The sequence below is a fragment of the Nicotiana tabacum genome, chromosome 22 (genome assembly GCF_000715075.1).
Source record: "Nicotiana tabacum cultivar K326 chromosome 22, ASM71507v2, whole genome shotgun sequence".
In the NCBI taxonomy this organism is placed as follows: domain Eukaryota; kingdom Viridiplantae; phylum Streptophyta; class Magnoliopsida; order Solanales; family Solanaceae; genus Nicotiana; species Nicotiana tabacum.
In genome coordinates this window covers 205,860,799-205,877,195 of record NC_134101.1, presented here as the reverse complement: position 1 = coordinate 205,877,195, position 16,397 = coordinate 205,860,799, and positions in this window count along the sequence as shown.

Below are 16,397 nucleotides of genomic sequence, written 5' to 3'. Positions count from 1 at the left end.
CTAACCCTAGTCGCCGCCACCCAAAACTAACCCTATTCCCTCCGATTCTCACTCGACCCATGGATTTCCATGGCCGTTTGAGGCTCCTACTAATCTTCTACGTCTCCTGGTTGCTCGTTCTTATGATTTCCTGAAAAGATCTCGAAGAGATCTAACCAGATCTAGTTCAAGACTCTCTGAGAGTCCGTCTATGGTTGTGAGTGTTACTATTTCGATACTTTTACAATTCAAATCTCTTGCTTGAGACTGGATTATCTTTACCTTTTCATTCTTTCTTCAAAACCCTCATTTCAAACACGAATCCATCCATATATTTGTAGATCTGGAATGTTTCTGAGTTCATCATCGATTTTTCTTTAAAGAGTTTCTTGTTTCTTCACTATTAGTCGATTTCTGGCACTATATTATCTAAGGTTTGATTTCTTTATTATCTGGTGTTTGATCCTCTGCATGTTTGAAGTGTTTTCAATTTTCTATGGTTGTTCTTTAAGGTTCTTTTACTTTTCTATTGTTAACCGGTTTTTAGCACTACACTACTTTAGGTTTTTGATTTCTCTGATTTCTGTTGTTCGAATTTCTGTATGTTTGAAGTGGTTTCTGTTTCCATGGCTATTTCATTAAAGTCTCCTAATCTTTCTGCTACTAATCAACCCTAAGTATCTTTCTAATTATCTGGGGTTTCCACTTCCATTTTTTGCAAAACGTTTTCTGAAGTTTTTATGTTTCATTTGATCTTTCTCACATGATTATATTTCCGATCCAATTGTTTGACTATTCAGTGTTTGATTTTAACCTTTTGTCCATTATTGTTTTTATAATTGAATGATTAACCTAATTATCTAGGGTTTCATTTGTTTACTAAACTAATTTACTGACCTCTGATTGTTTCCCTTAATCATGAGTTCTTAATTGACATTTCTTGTCTATCTATGGGTTGATTGACCCTTTGATTGGTCTCCGATTACCCGTGTTGCCTTATTTGTGAAGCTGATTACTTGATTTAAGGGTTCTAACCCTAATTGACTGTTAAACCTACTTCTTGCCTTATTTGAAATTTAATTAGAGTTATTTATGGTATAATTCCCTAATTTCCTATCCCCAATCAAGCTTGATTGATTATTTGATTACTTCCTTACCTTATTTTGCAATGTTAATTTGCCTTGCCTTATTTACCTATACTATTAGACTCCTATATATATGCACTCTCATTCTACTTTAGACACGGGCAATAGTTCACAAACATAAAATAACTTTCCTCTCATCTCTCTCTCTGCTACTTGTGATCACTGCTTGACTAGCCGACTGAAAGCCAAGATAGGCTATTGACTCCTGCTTACTTTACCTTCTGTTTCTTCTTCCTTAACTAGTATGCCTCTACCATTGTTATTCAATTAAAATGTGTGTTTATCAGCATGCTACTTCTGTTTAAATTTGTGTGTTTACTAGCATACTTATTTCTGTTTAATCCATATGTTTGTTAGCATGACTACTTCTATCCAATCTATGTAGCTATTTCTGGTCAAAACTATGTAGTCAATAGCATGCCTAACTATGTGTTTCCTAGCATGACTATTAATGTTCAATCTATGTGTTTATGTCTACTCCTGTCCAATACATGTGTTTACTACAATAGCATGTTGACTTCTAATTTTTAATTAGAACTAGGGGTTTTGCTTTCAGCAAGTTTACATGTTTACTTATGTCTAAAATTAGATCTATGTCTTGTCTACTTCCTTACTAGCATGATCTCCTATTTGAATACCTTGTTCCCCAATCCCTATTACCCTTTACATGAGGCTGTTTTATCTTCAGCATGCCTTGCTTCTGTGTTTGGTCACTTAGTAATAGCTAATAAGCTTAAGTAATCCTATTTCTGAATGCTGTTTGTTTGGCTGGAACCTTTGCCTAGGTTTCAGGAACTGAATGATTCTGTTTACTTCTGATTTTCCTGAAAGTCTGAAACTGTTTTCTCAAAACTATTCTTGCAAATCACTATCACTTTAACTCTTAGAACATCTAGGGTCATGCCCCTCTAGTGTGAGCATTTCTTTGGAGTCCATGAGACTCCTCTGAACTTTGACACATTGGGGCTGGCTGTTCCATACTGCACAAGTTGTTGATATTTAAAGGAGGCCTTGGTGTGAGCACTGCCTTGGGTCTTGGAGGCCCTTTGGAACTCTGAAACACTAAGATACCCTCCCTGGAATTATGGGATGTGGCATTGAGACTGTTGGAAGGCCTGGTTCCTCAGATTTTACTTTGGGCCTATCCAGGCTCCCTATAGTATACTGTTATCATTCTTGTAATTCATTCTACACTTGGTTTGTAATATTATTTACTTTGTAAATAGATATTGGGGAAATTAGTAAACTGGGAGGGATTACTATACATATTTTGTTAGGGAATGAATAGGTATCGTGCCTATATGATTTAAAATTAGTATTTACATTCCTAGAAACCATACTTATAGGACATTGCAATATTCATCACTTGTATGTAGTATAGAGATCATGTCTATATGGTTCGAGCCAAACTTTTGCAATCGGAAATCATTGTGCTATTTGATTGTTTTGCATGCATTCTAGATATCATGCCTATAAGTTAAAAATCAACCTTGCACTTTTAGATATCATGCCTATAGGTAAAAAAATCAATTTCTGCACTTAAGAGTCATGATAAATAGGTTCAACATGTTCAATATTTAGAAACCATGCCTATAGGGTAAAATCAATCTTACATTCTGGACACTACGTTTGTGGTTTTAAAATCAGTCTCTGCATGCCAATCCGACTTTAAATTGCTGCATTTAGTTTCCATTATTTAAAATCAGTCATTGCACCTAGACAACATGCCTATAGGACCTAAATTGCCTGAAATTGTTTATTGTTTCATTATACTTCTGAATAACGACTAGATATCATAGTATGTCATTGATACACGCCTAGGAAAGCCTGTAGGGCGATTAAAAATCCTGTAAACTGCAAAAAATGGTGCTTCTATTAACTGTCCAGATTCAGCCCCTCTAAAATCAGTAGACAAACTGATTAGGTATTGGTTCCCGCTTTAATAAAGCTTTGCATATGTACTGATTTGTGTTCACCTAGATAGCCTGTCATTAGGACTCTTTTCAAATGTCTAAAACACTGCTATCTGAGACGTGCATTTGTTTGTTCTACTTGTGGAGGAAAATGTAAGCCCCCTTAATTGTTCTTTACTTGATAGTCCTAATTATTTTGGTTGTCGCCTAGATTGTTCTCCTTTAAGTACCTTAGGATAGTCTAGAACTGCCTAAATTAGAGGTCCTAAATACCTCCAGGGCCACAAGGAAGGGACAGGTAATGCACGCATAAGATACATCTTAAGGTTGCAAGAACGCTTTAGGCTATGACCAAGGGGAGGGGAATTGGGTAGTAAAGGATATGATGACCTGTGCGCCAATGCCACGTGTAACGCCTCTATCCGAGGGAAGTTTACCGGGTATTGTATAGATGTGATCCTATAGGCTAACAAACCTAGGACTTCCCTTACCTTATTTACATATGTGTGCTTAGACTGTTGTTAAATTTTCCTTATTTGCATATGTGTACTTAGACTACCTATCTGTTAAATGACTAATTCACATAATTGACTTCGGCTGGGACCCACCATTGTGGACCGCGAGGGGTGCCTAATACCTTCCCCTCAAGGTTATTTCGAGCCCTTACCCTAATCTCCGGCAATGCAAACCAGTTTTTCATTGAGTTATTTTCTCAAGGTGTCCTACCACACCTTAAATCCGTTAGATGGCGACTCTTCAAATTCAAATACCCAATTCCCAAAAGAAAATGAGTTGTTCCCAGTGAATGTCGAAACCCAGACTCCGCGAGGAAAAAGAGGGCGCAACACAATGCAAAGCAAGAAAATGAAGAAATGAACATAAATGGGTAGGAAATTCTCAACCTAAAGCTTCACATCTTCAAGACCCAAGTGTGTGCGCAAAGAACCCTAGCTTCCAAAATTTTTCTTGTCTAGTCTAAGGACTGAAAATTAAGCCAAAGATATTTTACAAATGACCTAGTTTGTGTATTAAATGATTTGGGATCAAAATCGTGAAGTTCCAAAACTGCCTAGGCTTTTCCGCCCATTTCTTCATTGCGTTCGCGACTATACCTTTGCGTTCGCGAAGGTTTGTTTCCTTCAGCTTCGTATTCGCGATTGTCCCTTCGCATTCGTGAAGGTTTGAGTTTTGGTGTTTCGCGTTCGCGATGTATCCTGCATTCGCAAAGGTCTGGCTTCCTACTGTTTTGCGTTCACGAAGGGTAAATCACTGGGCAGACTTCCATTATCCATTTTAACTTCTTTTTGACTCGTTTTCACTTGGTTTCTTCACCATCACTTCTAAATCACATATAACCTATAAAATAGAAATAAATGACATTAAACACATGATTTTATCAACCAAACATAGCAAAAATCTAAGTTTAAAGACGAGATAAGTTGGTAAAATACCCACTTATCAAGAAGCTTAACGGGTTGAATAACGAAAAAATGAAATATCCACAATCGAGCGAGGATCATGGTGTGAATCCCAACACGCATCAAGAAATGGCCAATTAATTAGCCAATCATGGGATTTCTTACCTCATATAGAATTGTACTTAGAGTAGGACTCCCTTACTATATAAAGGGGAGTTTGATCATTTGTAAAGGCATCATATTCATGCAATACAAAGCAATATATTGTCATTTTCCAGCTTTCATTATCTTGTTATTCTTCTTAATTCAACTGATACATATTTGGTTCAAGGGTGACCGAACTCGAGGGCAATGCTGTTCAATTCGCGTGGTTTGAATTTATTCTTTAATTGTCTATTTCAAATACTATCTTATTCTTATTAATTTGTACCAAGTTATATCATGTATCCTTAAAATTGCATATAAATTCAATTGTTATCCGATTTTAGGGTAAACAGTTTGGCGCCCACTGTGGGACTAAGGATAATAGTGGTTACCTGGTACAAACTTTTATAACACACATTATTTTACACTTGTTCTTTGAAGTACCTTGATTACAGGATTAAAAAATGTCAAACTATCAGTTAGCACCTCAACACATTGATGATGATCTCGTCCACCACGGCAAAAATGAGAACATTGCACTAGGATATATTGTACCCCCTACAAACCTCGATGGAATTCTGGATGTAGATCCAATCGATGTCAGTTCACATGTAGCCATCAATGGAAATTTGGCCGTCGATCCCGAAAGTAGCGTCCTCGGGGATGACCGATAAGCCACTCAGAATGCACATGGTGGTGAAGATGGAGGGATTAGCCTGCGAGTGATCTTCAAAATGTTGTAGGATCAACAGGCAGCAATAGCCCAACTCCAAAATTAGAACTACACATCGAGCAGGGTCGAACCCAAGCCATCCCATGAAATTATACATAGGGTCGAATTAGCTTTGGAAAGGTCAAACAAGAAGGAATCGGAGACCAACACTACTATCATAAAGATGCTCGAAGAACTGAAAAAATGAATCGAGACATGGGAAAAGAAGATTGAGGAAAACGACAAGAAGGTGGAAACCTATAATTCCAGGGTTGACCAGATCCCGGGGTCACTACCAATATTGAAAGGACTAGATTCCAAAAAGTTTGTACAAAAACCTTTTCCCCTGAGTGCGGCTCCGAAGCCAATCCCCAAAAAGTTTCGTATGTCCGAAATTCCTGAATATAATGGGATGATTGATCCAAATTACATGACACCTCCTACATGTGTGCTATCAAAGGAAATGACTTGGAAGATGATGAGATCGAATCCGTCTTGCTGAAGAAATTCAGGAAGACTCTATTGAAGGCTGCTATGATATAGTATCATAATTTATCGCCTAATTCTATTGACTTATTTGCTATGCTTGCATATTCTTTTGTAAAGGCACACACCGGGGCCATTAAGGTTGCAACCAGGAAGTCGGACCTTTTCAAGGTAAGACAGAAGGACACCGAGATGCTCAGAGAATTCGCATCTTGATCATAAATGGAACAAATGGATTTGCCACCGGTCACCAACGATTGGGCTATTCAAGCTTTCACTCAAGGTCTCAACGTTCGAAGTTTAGTGGCTTCATAGAAGTTAAAGCAGAATTTGATCAAATACCTAGCTGTAACTTGGGCCGATGTGCACAATTGGTATCAGCCGAAGATCAGGGTCGTGGATGATCAACTGTGGGCTCCTTCTGGGTCCGTTTATCCTATCAGACCCGTGGATAGAATCAAGAGGGAGATCGACCGAGAACCAAGGTCGAATAGAGATTGATATCAACCGTATAATGGAGTAGATCTGGGCAAAATTCTACATTGAATGAGAGGAGAAATAATTGAGATCAAAGTTCATGAGGACTTATGAGTAAAAATGGCTTCGATAGATCTATCGGTCCTAAAGAAGCACCACGATTGTTGGAGTACAACTTTAGTGTGGACGCAACTGCCATCATATCGGCCACTGGATGCATCAAAGATACCAAGTGGCCTTGACCTTTGCAAACTGATCCAGCACAAAGGGATCCCAACCAAATATGCAAATATCATGGCACACATGGCCACATGATGGAGGATTGTCAGCAACTAAGGGAGGAAGTAGCCTGTTTGTTCAACGATGGTCATCTTCGAGAATTTTAGAGTAACCAAGCTAAGAACCACTTCAGAAATAGAGATTCCAACAAATAAAATGGACAAGACGAACCCCAGCACGTCATCCATATGATCATTAGAGTGGTCGATGTTCCCCAAGGTTCGATGATGAAATGCACCAAAGTATCAATCATAAGAGAAAAACGGACTACTTACTAGAAGGGACTCTATCTTTCAACGACGAGGGCACTAAAGGAATCATGCAACCTTATAATAATGCACTGGTAATCTTTGTACTTATGAATAAAACTAGAGTTAAACGTATGCTAATTGGTCCAGGTAGCTCGGCCAACATCATACGATAGAGGGTCGTAGAACAACTCGGCCTGCAAGACCAGATTGTACCAGCGGCCTGAGTAGTGAATGGATTCAAAATGTCTTGCAAAACTACTAAGGGAGAAATAACATTGCCAGTAAACATTGTCGGTACCATCCAGGAAACCAAGTTCTATGTAATAGAGGGGGACATGCGATACAACGCCTTGTTCGGGAGACCATGGATCCACAATATGAGGGTTGTATCTTCGACCATCCACTAGGTATTAAAATTTCCAACACCGGAAGGGATAAAGACGATTTACGCTAAACAACCATCTGCGAAGGAGATGTGCAGTCGATGAAGTCAACACTCTCATCGACAAAGGACTCAGGTTCGAAAGCGAAACAAGGAACCAAATAGCAATATCGGTGCCAGTTTTGACCTAATCGGATAAGCAAGGGATTGACGAAGATAATGACTTCAAGGTTCCTCGATCTTTTATCGCCCTTGATGATTCCAACGCTACCAAGTCAATAGTTGAAGAACTGGAGCAGGTCATGCTGATCGAACATCTGCCCTATCGAAAGGTATACCTGGGCACGAAGTAACTCTCGAGCTTAGGAAAAAATTATTCAATTTCCTATAACTTATATGGATTGTTTTTCTTGGTCCCATCTCGATATAACAGGGATCCCACCAGAGATCACTACTCACAAACTGAGCTTGGGATCGAAGTTTTTCCTGGTGAAATAGAAAAGGAGATCCTAGTCCGAGATCAAACATGCCTTCATGAAGGACGAGGTAACTAAGCTCCTTAAAATAGGGTCCATTCGGGAGGTCAAGTACCCGGAATGGTCAGCAAACATAGTCGTGGGTCCTAAGAAAGGGAACAAACTAAGAATGTGTGTAGATTATATAGACCTAAATAAAGCATGCCCCAAAGATTCTTTCCCTTTTCCTAACATCGATAGCATAATCCACGCTACGAGACTCTAAGTTTTCTCGATGCTTATTTCAGGTACAACCAAATATGGATGAACCGGGCGACCAAGAACAAAACTCTTTCATCACTAAATATGGCACGTATTGCTATAACGTAATGCCATTCGGATTAAAAAATGCCGGTGCTACTTACCAATGACTAGTTGTGAGCACGTGATTTTTGTTTTACGCGACAATCACTCCAAAAGAAATAAAAAATAATAGCAAATGGTCCTGCTGTACAATTTTTGGAATTTACGTGGCATTTTTGGTAGTTATTTGTGATCTTGTCCATTTTTATTTTTTATCAAACAAAAATATAAAAATATATGTCGTGTGAACCGTAATCCGGTTATTAAAAGGAAAATCACAAAAAATGCATCTTTCATTCTATTTTGTCATTAAGTGATGTTAGTGTAATTAAATGTTAATTGTGGGATAATTGTTGTTTAATGTTTTTATAGTATTATTTGGCAATTTAATTTAAGAGATTAAAAAGAAAAAAAAAAGAAAAGAAGAAGGATTTTCGGATTGGGCCAGTCCAAATTAAAACAAACAGGCCCAAACCAAAACAACCCAACCCAGCATCCCTGTTTGCCCGATCCAGTTGAGCCGCTTTTAATCTGGACCGTTGATCTCAGGACGATCAACGGCCAAGATCACATCCCCCATACCCACATACGAACCCGACCTGTTCAACCCCGGACCAACCCAACCCCTTTTAATTGAAACGACCACGTTTTATATAGTTAAGGTGATCCAAACCGTTGATCTCATCAGATCCAACGGTTTGGACTCACTCACTTGTCCCATATATAAACCCTTCCCCTTTACCCCACGCCCTAAGCCAAAGACCCCCCCTCGAGTCGTCTCTTTCACGGACCCAAACCTCGGAACCCTAGTGCCGCCCCCCTTTTCCCTCACCATAAACCTGGCGGCATGGACGTCGGTGACCACCACCTCAACACCCTAGATGCACCTCACCACCCTGAATCCAAATCCACCAACCGCTTAGTTCGAATCAGTCCCTAGGTTCTCGAATCTTCGTTTGAAGATTTGAGCAGAACTTCGATCCACACCGATCTACCCTAGATTCATACCAGGCACTCCCCTGACCTCCCTCGTGACCAAACCAGGCTTGGTTTGGTCCGAATATAACCAGGGAAACACAAATCCCAAATCTGCCCCTTAGGAACCCTAGAAACCCTGAGCCCGATATGTGTCCGTTTGAACTAGATGATTAGGGTCTAATGGACCTTAATCGAAGTGTTATCAGTAGAGAACACTTCGATTAAAGTCCATTCAACCCCAAGAAAGGTCGATTCAAATCCGAGCTAGGGTTTGTTGATTTTTCAAGGCTTTAAGGTAATTTTTGTTTTCTTTTTCTTTATCAATTCATCTTGTTTGATGTAATTGAATGTTTGTTCTTGTGTCCAAATGTTTTGTTTAATTTATGTTTTGAATTTTTTGTCGACTGTGTTGTCCACCTTGCCCGGACCCCTGTATTTGGCCAAGTTTTCTCTATTTACTGATCATGTGTATGTGTGTAAGCGGTACAATCAATTGAATTTAAATTTGATTGATTAACTAGTCCCCAGTACAACTTTTTTTAGTCAGTACAATTTGAATCACATGTTGATACTTTTTGATTTCTGATCATTGGCTTCGATTGAATGTGTTACAATTAGTATAGTCGAGTCGATATACGTCGTCAATTAGTTCAGTTTGGAATGGTGATAATCTGATCCCTGTCATTGGGTTGTCTGTTGAAATTTTGTTTGAATTCAATTAGGAACTGAGTATAGCTTTGTTAGTTGGTCAATTTGAATCAGAAAACATTTAAGGGTGGTGTTATAGTTGCAGTTCAGACCTTGGTTTTAAATGGATAGCATGTTCACTTGGTTTAGATTTTGGGCAGCATGTGTATGGTCAGCTATTAAGGAATTAAAATAATTGGACAGCATGTGCTGTCAGATTATATTCTTGCTGCCCATGTCTGGTTTTAGTTTAATAAGGTGATTAAAAGGGCTGTCAGGGAATCTCATGGGAGGGTTTCTAATTTTAAATGTTTGAGTGGAAAAACAGCAGAAAAGGAAGGGTTTCTGATTGTTTTAACAGGCTATAAATTGGCCTGACGTTAGGTTATAAGGAGATAGGAGCTGCCACTGAGGGGAGGACATTTTTTTAGAGAGGAGGATAAAAGGAGATAAACACACACATACACAGATACACACACACATAAAAGGAGAAGCTGAAACTAGATAGAAACAACTTTGAATAAGAAAGAGAGGTTTCAGAAATCAGGGAGGGAGATGGAAAAGAAATTCTTGTTTGTTTGAAACTGAAAATACTATTGTTCCTCATCCTGTTGTTTGAAACTCAGCATCAAGTTTGTTACTGGTTCTGTCGAGATTTATGATTTCTTTGAGTATTTGAAATCGACATTGGGTGCTGTATCGTCGATTTATTTGCTTTGGTTCGTATTGCTTGGGTTTGTCATTGCTGCTGTGTTGCTTTGTTGTTGCTGCTATCTTGTTGCTGCTGCTGCTGATTTTCCCTATCTTCTTCCTCTTCTCCTTTGCATTTTCAGCATCCCAGGTACACATTTCGAGTCCCACATTGGTGTAACTGATGTAACGATGAAAAGCATGAATTGAAAGATCTGAAGGAATTATGATCATACTGTTGTTTTACTTACAGTTTTTATAAATGTTGTTAAATTGTGTAAATTTTAGTTTGTGGTTCAATAGAGAATACTTTAGTAAGTTGGTACTTAATTGAAGCTTATACTAATCTAAAATCGCGATATGTGATTCATTTAAGTGGTATACAAGATGTAACTATAATTCATAGAATATGCAACCATTTAGTTTATTTGTTAATTCAAACTCGTTCTCCAGCATGCTTTGAATATGTAGGGTGGATGGCTTTCAAATCTCGCCAAATACAATACAGTTTTACATTCTCGAGTTTCAACTTCGTCAGGCAGTATGTAGGATCATGTTCGAATCCCATTAGTAACAATTTCTGGCAGTTAACTCCCTTGATCTAGTTTAAATAAGTTTAGTTAAATTCAACTCAAGAAATGTTTGGAGTAAGTGTAGCGTTTCATGAGCTTGTACGTAATTTTTATCAAATTAAAAGCATGTTCCACGAGGTATAGCATCCTTCATCACGTAAACAACTAATCAGATGATTAACAGGAATCCGGAGTTAGCTTAAAGCATGCAATTGAATTAAGCACGTATCTTTTTTTTCTTCTGTTTTTAGAGAGAAACATAATAGAAATGTAGTCACTGTAGGATACCCTTCTAAAATAATGAGACGAGCCTCGCCGAATAAAAAGGCAAATTGCGGGGCCCTCAATAATTGATCATAATAAATACTTAGAATTTGGGATGGACTGTTTAGTGAATTCCACTGCCTTCCCCAAAGATAATAACGCGTTAGACTTTTTAGGCGCGACTTAATTAAATTACATTCTTAAATTCGGGTGCGCATTTATGTGACCCAAATTCAAATCTCAACGGAGTCGAAATGTGTTAACAACTACGGGTGCATTGATTGTGATGTGGTTCGAGATGCATTTTCACGACGTTGCAATTCTATAAAAAATAAATGATAATAATAAAAGCGGTTTAAACTTATTAAAAGCACATAAGTCATAACATGTATTTAAATCAGATATTTAGCCATTATAACAATTTAAGCGACCGTGCTAGAACCACGGGATTCGAGGGTGCCTAACACCTTCCCTCGGGTCAACAGAATTCCTTACTTAGAATTTCTGGTTCGTAGACTTCATTTGGAAAAGTCGAAAATTTCCTCGATTTGGGATTCAAGATAAACTGGTGACTTGGGACACCAAAAACCAAACCTTTCCCAAGTGGCGACTCTGAATTAAATAAATAATCCCATTTCGGATATTGTCACTCAAATTGGAAAAACTCCCCTCGCGCATTTAACCATTCGGGGCGGGCGCGCAAAAAGGAGGTGTGACAGCTCTGGCGACTCCGCTGGGGAATTTCAACCCAGAACCTCCGGTTCAGGGTTCAAGAATTCGAGCTTAGAATAATCGTTATATTTGGCTTTATTATCTGATCTTTATTACATGTTTTGGCATATCGTGCTAAATGTTGTCTTTTACCGCTTTGATATTATCTGAACTGTATATAAACTGTGCCGAAACCCTTCTCTTCTTACCTCCGGGGAGAAGCTCGATGGTCGAGGCTCCCTATTCTGTTAGTGTCAATACCTGAAATAAGAAAGAGGACGGATAAGTTACGAAGCCGGATGGCCTTTTAGTTCCCGGTAAGTTGCCGCCTCCTCGACTCGAGTTGTCCGCTTGGGTACACAGTCTAAAACATATACCCAGGTTATAAACCTAGTATAACGAAACCTCATGCCGGATCCCTAGTAGGAACGCTTATCTGCATCATGTTGCATTTGACATAGGGGACTCAACATAGGGGTTGGGTCCGTCTAGGACAGGCAACCTGAAATGAAAAGACCGTCTTGCTGCATCCCGTTTGTTTTGCGCATCTATTTGCTTCGGATCTGCATGCTGACCGGTTTCCGAAAAAATTTTCAAAAAAAAAAAAGAATAGCAGGGTAGGGAGATAATTACTTATTTTTGGAAAAATAAAACCAATGTCCAAGTAATGTCAAAACCTCACCGGAATTTTCTTAAAAAAAAAGAGAAAAAGAAAAATGAAAACAAAGTTTGTCTTTTAGTTTGATTTATTCCTTTTAATCGCTTTCAAAATCCAAAATATATATAAATAAAAAAAAAGGAAAAATTCAAAAAAAAAAATTTCATTTGTAGTATCTCTTTAAAAGATTTTCGAAATTTCAAAAAAAAAAATGAAAAAAGAAGTTTAAAATGTATAAATATTTCCTTAGTCTCTTTTCAAAAAAAAAAATATATATATATATATTCCTCTTTTTTCTTTTAAAAAGATTTTATTTGTTTCCCCTATTTCTGATCCGCCCGAACTACGCCGGTTTGATTCTCACAGGGTGTGAGATACGTAGGCAACTCTCATCGGGTCCAACCTCCCATTTTGCAAAAAAAATTTTGAAAAAAAAGATCTAGATAATTTATTTTTTGAGTCTAATAAAAGTTTTTTTATTATTTGGCATAATCACCCTAATAAATGTGCAGGATGAGCACGATACAAAACGAACCTTTTTCAATAATGACCAAGATCCCTTTTGAGTTGCGATTATGGTGGAACGACTTAGGCAAGGAGGGGCAAGACAAAGTAAGGAAATATCTGAAAGATCTCCCGGATTTACTAGACGTTCAACCTCGGGGTGATATTATCAGATCATTGGTCACTTGTTGGGATTCAGCACACAACGTATTTCATTTCTCGGACTTTGAGCTCACCCCGACATTGGAAGAAATAGCGGGATACATCGGAGGTGATGAAGCTTCGTTAAGGTTCAAATACTTGATTGCACCTAGGGCCGTCACGGTACACCGGTTTCTGGATTTCCTAAAAATACCTCGAACGTTCCACCATCCAGATCTTGCCAAAGGACTCTACAGTCTCCACCTCATATATGCTAGATACAGCCACGTGGGCGGATTCAATAAGCCGGATTTCAAACTATGCAGTAGAGGCAACCGACAAAAGTGGGACGAACACAGGCTGGTAGCTTTTATGACAGCCTTTCTGGGTCTTATAGTGTTCCCAAGGAAAGACGGAAACATTGATCTAAAAGTAACTGGGGTCGTCAGTACGTTGCTCACCCAAGATAAAAGTACTCTGGCACCTATGATTGTGGCTGACATTTTTCGGGCTCTCACTGCTTGCCGAGCCAGGGGCGACTTTTTCGAAGGATGTAACCTACTGTTGCAAATGTGGATGACCGATCATTTATGCCACCGCTCCTCGCTCTTGGGTTACGGTTCGCCCGAGAAAACTTGTATTGGAGAATTCTACACAAGAATCAAAGGGTTAGATCTACCCGAGGGAGTCACAACATGGACCTCATTTCTCCGAACTCTCACTGCCAACAAAATCCAGTGGACGCTCAGATGGTTGCCCGTTGAGGAAATCATATACATGCCGGCAACCAGATCCCATTTTTTGTTAATGGGGCTTAAAAGCATCCAACCTTATGCACCATATCGGGTTTTGAGGCAACTTGGGAGGTATCAAGTGGTGCCGAAAGATGAAGATCTGAGTACCCAAGTGATCGAAATCAGTCCGGACGGTCGTTTCCCCGAAGAAGAAGTTCGCCAAATCTGGAGTGAGTGCCAACATTTGACAGCAAACACTTGTGTGATGAATACGACAAAAGGGGAAGTTGCCACCGGGTATCACGCTTGGTTTAAAGGTGGTATATCCTGCGACAGACCAGCAAAAAGACCTCATCTCAAAGATTTCGTTGAGTCGTCCCAAGAGCAATGGAACTGGCTAGCAAAAGGAAGGGGGTATCGGGCAGAGATCGGTGATTTGAAGCTACTGATTGATAGTTTGAAATTTGATAACAACATACAAATCGCTGCGGATCGAAGCGAAAAGAATAGATTGGTCCAAGAAAATGAAGAACTTAAGGCCCAAATCTAGAAATTGAGATTGGCTCTTGATGAACAGCCCAGAAGTCGATCCGACCAGCAGTTGATAAAAGGGTTGAAAAGAGAGATAAGGGAATGGCGAGATGGTTTAGAAGAATCTGAAAAGGTCATGGCAGAGCTCAAGGCACAGTGGGGTACAAAAGCAGATAAGCATCGCCGATACTTGAACCAATTGAAACGCGACCATGAGAAAACTGTTGCTAAAATGAAGAGAGAGATGGCTACACTTGAGTTTAAAGCAGTTAATCAGGCAGAGGATTTCCAAATTGAGAGCAGATACTGTTACGACTTGTTAGCCCAGATGAAGTTAGAAGTGCGGCAACTGAAGAATCAGCATATACAGGATTCTCAGGTATTCAAGATGTGCAGCGATCAGATAAAACGCCTGCTCATAGAGAAGAAGCAAACCAGAGACAAGATCAAGACCATTGCCCATGCCATCATCAGGCAGTGTCTACGGTGTGAGAACATGACCAGTGTTACCGTTTTCTCGGCAGTGATGGGTTATGTCAAGCAGACCATGAACAAGTTGGAACAACTTGAAAGGGATCTCACACCTAGGACCGCGACGAGGCCGAACGATGCCCCGCGGGCGCCAATTTTCAAAACCATAATGTACTCATAAGTCGAGTCTGTATCTTAACATTTTCTGTCTGTCTTTTCGCATCAGGGTGTTTTAGTCTGTTTGAGTCTAGGTTTATTTTTCAAGGTTTGCTCTTTCTTTTGCAAAATGTAGGTTGAAATAGACCATTTCAGCAATAAAAGGTGTGCTTCTTCTTACACTCACCTATTTTTGAACTACGTAATGATCTGATTCACGTGGCATCGTGATACGTAGGCAATCCTCATCGGATCCGGTCGCATTTTAACCACAAAAATTGAAAACAGTAACAAAAGGAGAAAGAAAGAAAAATAAAAACATAATAAAAATAATAATAAAAAAGGAATCCTAAAAAGGAAGCTGGAATGACGCATGCTTTCGTTGCAAACATGTAGGAATCCACTTAACTGTATAGGTGCATCATGCCCCAACGTGAGATTGCCTATCTGTTATTTGTTTCGAATTAACCGTTCGTTTGTCGTTGAGTTTCTCCAGGTTTTTGGAAAAGGCGGTTGGTTTGGTGAAATTCTGGCCTCGCATTCGTACTTCACGAGGTCGAAAGGGAGTGTTCAATTACCTGTTATTAAGTCAGGAGGCGGTGCTCACACTTATTTCACAAGGTCAAAAGGAAGCATAGAAATGTCTGCAGAAATTCCTTTACCAACAGTTCCTGTTTCCGAGGAGAGTTCGATCTCGGCCGTCCTCACGCTCGAATCCGCAACTACGGAGGAAAATAGAATCCTGCGGCTCTGCATGTTGGAAATGCTGGATGACTGGAATAACGGAAAAGAGCCACCAAGTGTCGTCCCTGGATTCCCTGAGTTATTCTCCAGGACAAGCGGGACTTCTAATGTCCCCATAAGCTATCCTGCTACCCCATTCGGGTATCCAGCCATTTCGGCCTTCTCTGCTAGATCGCCCTCTGATTCTCATCCCCGGATATCAACAACAGATGCAAACACAAACATCTTTACTGCACCACCATGCCCGATCACGGCACAACCTGCTACGTACAAGCCAAATTTTGACTCATCCTCGTTTACATTCCAAGCACCGTCTTTCTCAATGGAACCAACTCGGTTCGTCACTAGCACTCATCCTCCACAGCCTCAGTACAAATTTGCACCTGTGCAGGATCAGAACCCCAAAATGGCTGAACAAGAAGAGATGGCCAAAAGAATGAGAAGCCTTGAGCAGAGTTTGAAGAACATGCAAGGTTTGAGTGGACAGAAGAGCGTTTCCTATACCGATCTATGCATGTTCCCTCACGTGCACCTACCAGTGGGTTTCAAGAC